Below are 4,299 nucleotides of genomic sequence, written 5' to 3' on the forward strand. Positions count from 1 at the left end.
CGAGAAGATTATAAGAGGAGGTTTGATGGGCATTTAGAAGACACATCGAGTGAGAGATCAAGACATCGATTTCTGAAGAGAGTAGCCCAGTAGTTGCCAATAAGTGATCGAGGTGAGTTCTTGCAGTGAGGGGTAGGGATAGTTTCCCTGATCCGGAGGGTACAAGGCAGAGAGGGCAGAAAGACGTCCAGAGACGCTGACGCAGGGCCACACAAAGCTATGTTGTCGCAGCGCAGAGCTTTAGAGGGAGTCTAAAATTCTGTTGAGGAACAGTCAGGATCTAGTGTCGGAGTCGAGGTGTGAGACGGAGAGGACAGAGGGCCAAAGTTTCCAGCCAGCAGAGGGTCTGAGGAGGTGCAACGCAATCCCAGTAGCAGTGATGTAGTGACTACGTGGGTGTGACGCAGTACTGCGTAGAGGCTCATCTCCAGTGCAGATTAGTGTCGGATTTTCCAGTGACAGGGGAGATCATCTCACTACTTTTTGTCTAGTTAGATCTCTGTATAGAATTGCCAATTTAAGCATCCAAAGAATTGTACTCAGAAATTACTGTTTATAATAAAAACCCTCAGTTGTTGCACCGGTTTTCCCACATTGGGATTTTCTGGGGACACTGGTTCAAAAACAACGGTGTCACTTGTGTGTGTTATTTCTTTCTTGCTCAGATTCTTGTTTCCGCATATTATTTAAGTTGAGAAGGCTGCAATTGTATTTACTTCGATATTTATAGTGTAAGATAGTAAATAACTTGCATGAATTAACAAGTAGGAGAAGTAATATCAGTTTGTTGCATTAGGGAATTTGGGTCTCCCTCAAGACTACTCCAAAAATTCTAAAAAACTAGAGAAAGGCTCCTCACACCCCAACCAACAAAACCCAAAATTTTTTTGGGCTAATTCCAACTGACCAAGAATACCCAAAATAGTGTGAAATTCCCAACTAATGGGTTTTGCGTCCAGCCAAAAATATTTGCTGCAAAATAGCACCAATTTCCTCCCTTAAGCTGCTGGAAATTCCCCTGCAAAATTCCTCCAAAAATAAGTGTGAAATCCCATCCCAACTCCTGCACAAAATCTCCACTCCAAACCTCTAGGCATATAGTGTTGAAGGATCTAGGGCAATTAGCATTAGATAGATTCTTCTATACTTGATAACAATTTGTGAAATGCTTTTACTATTTATCTTATCTTGATCTTCTTCTTATTATGAGTGTGTGTGTTTACTTCATCAAACTGCTACCAAAACAAAGAGACAAGAACACAAGAAGTTGGCATTCTACTAGGGCCAAAACCTCTCTCTTGGAGAGGAAAACGCGCACAACATTCCGCTTATAGAGATTCTAATTGATGAACACCAAGACCATTATACTTGACCCTCTATGCCACTCCAAAACCAAGACACCAATCCTCTTCCTTTGTTACTACTGAGATCATCATCATTGTTGCACCATCACCGTGGTATTGATCAATAGGATCTTCATAATGTGATATGTATAGGGGAGATGCATGTAGATCCACCGATATCATGATAGTCTCATCATAATTGTACCTTCACTGAGATCATAGCCTTTGTGACTATGTCTCCATCAAGAATGAGATCATGACTCTGATAGGATCGTGAATGCACCTTAATGTATGTTGAGATAAGTGAATCAATGTGAGATCCTTCTATCATACTTACGTCGAGACTGTGTATGCTACTGTGGGATCCCTGAGATCCTTATCATCACTGGTTATGTCGAGATTTTGTGACTGTGTTTTCTTCCTATATCGAAGCCTTCATGATATTGTCTAGCATGCTGAGAATATGTGATGCTTGTGAATTTGAACCTTTTTGTCTTGGCGGTGACCAAGTGACCTATTTTGTAAACATTATTATTTGAATTTTGGACGTGACAATTGTTGACAGTTGCTTGCTAGATAAATCATAATATGCTCTATGTTTTATGTTTTATAATATGCTTAAATATTTGATGTATGTTTGCAATTGCTAGAATATAGATGGTTGATGCTCAAATAATTAATCATTGATGTACATACTAGTAACTCAATGGAATCATGGATGCCATATCTATCTTGATTTATGCAAAAATATGCATGTTTTCATGTCTTTTGCAACTAATTTGGTATTTGGGATGTATATTTTGAATATAAATGCAAAAAAAAATATAAAATATATATATATATATATAGCAGACGCTTTGCTTCCTAGATTTTTGGAAAATGACGCTTTTGCGTCCCCGCTTCATGCAACATTGTTCACGAGCTCTTGCTTCTAATGCTTCCATGATGCCATGATGCATCTTATTATCATAATCACAAGATCTAGGAGCTTATGATAGGACCTTTTTGTGAGGGATACTATCTTACTCATAGGAGAGATTTGTTACTCCCTCTTTCCTTGGCCCTTTTCTTCAGCTTCCTCCATCTTTCAGTGATATGAGCTTCCAAAATCTTTCTATAGCATTGAATCTTAACTATACTTATTTTGTCTTGCTTGAGGACCAACCTTGCCTTCCTTTTTTTGTACACGGTTGAGTTCTTTTAACCTTCAACATTTTTGCCATCAACTTGTCCTTCTCTACCTTGCATAGAGACTACAAGTTGTTGAATGAGGTAACCTTCTTGTTCATGGATATTTGTTACCTTGCCAATGCATCAATGATGGTTGTCTTCATTCCTAGATCTTATATATAAGACCTTGTGAAGATATCCTACATCCTTTGATGCCTTTTTACTTTCATGTAGATCAGATTTCATTTGACCTTCTTTATTGCACCTTAAGAGAATGAGTTTATCATCTACATCACTTTGATGTCTCCAATTTTACTATGTGAGGAAATCATTCATAAATATCCCTTTTCATAAATTCAAAGTAGACTTTTTGATGACTTCAACTACTTAGTGGACTGTGTCTATTCTCCTTCTTCATGCAAGAAATCTTGACAACCCATCCAATTCATAGATGTCCTTGCAATCATGAAGTCATTTAACGAAACTTAAATATAGAATGAAAATATACTTACATGTCATGTGAAGATTTTTCTTTCATAAATATCCCTTTTCATAAATTCAGAGGAGACCTTTTGATGACTTCAGCTACTTAGTGGACTATGTCTATTCTCCTTCTTCATGCAAGGAATCTTGATAACCCATCCAATTCATAGATGTCCTTGCAATCATGAAGTCATTTAACCAAACTTGAATATAAAATGAAAAGATATTTGTCATGTGAAGGTGAAATCTTCACCTTGATGCTTTCGTGAATGATCTACTTCAATGAGATTCTTGCTTGAGATGCCTGGTACAATAGAGTTCGAGAACCTTTCTTGAGACTTCTTTGCATTGTTCAACACCAAGCACTACTGCCTTTTATGATATGTTGAGATTATTTGATTCCTTGATTGTGAGGGTATGGAATCGAAATGAAGAATTTTGAGAGCACTGTCATGATGTCCACCCGAGATGTGGCATTGTGTTCTCCTTCTGAAGTGATATTGTTGTAATGTATGTTGTGACTTTATATCTTTGTAACCTTGTTGCAATGCTCCTTGCTAGAGTAGAACCTTGCTTGAGTTGACTTAGCGTGAGCAAAGATCTTTGTGGCCATCGAGCATTGTTCAATCCTAATCATCAAAATTGCTTAAGTCATTAAGATTGTTGTGGTATGACATGGATTGTAATGACACCCAAATTTTGAGGCTAGCACCGACACTATGAAAGGTATTGTGTTTTCCTTTTGTTGTAGTGTAGATTAGGACTGCTTCTCGGATTTCTGACCTTCTCCAAGATTATAACCTTTGACTTTGAGTTATCTTGCTTTGTAGTCATATTGATAAGGTTCTTAGTGACCTTTTTGATGATGATTGTGGAGAAAAGGTTCTTGGTTGATGTAGACTGCTTGTTGTATACTTGATCCTTTATTCTTGACAAAATCATTAACCTTACTTTGATGCCCTTCTCGAGAACTGATCCTTGTATGTTTGTTTTGTTTCCCTTCCTTTGACTACTGCACCTTAGCTCTGATACCATGTTGAAGAATCTAGGGCAGTTAACATTAGATAGATTCTCCTATACTTGATAACAATTTGTCAAATACTTTTACTATTTATCTTATCTTGATCTTCTTTTTATTATGAGTGTGTGTGTGTTTACTTCATCAAATTGCTACTAAAACAAAGAGACAAGAACACAAGAAGTTGGCATTCTGCCAGGGCCGAAACCTCTCCCTCTTGGAGAGGAAAACCTGCACATAATTCTTCTTATAGAGATTCTAATTGACGAACACCAAGACCATTAT

This window comes from Pinus tabuliformis, chromosome 2_2, assembly GCF_031772625.1.
Source record: "Pinus tabuliformis cultivar Carrire ecotype Pingquan chromosome 2_2, CPIR1, whole genome shotgun sequence".
NCBI lineage: Eukaryota > Viridiplantae > Streptophyta > Pinopsida > Pinales > Pinaceae > Pinus > Pinus tabuliformis.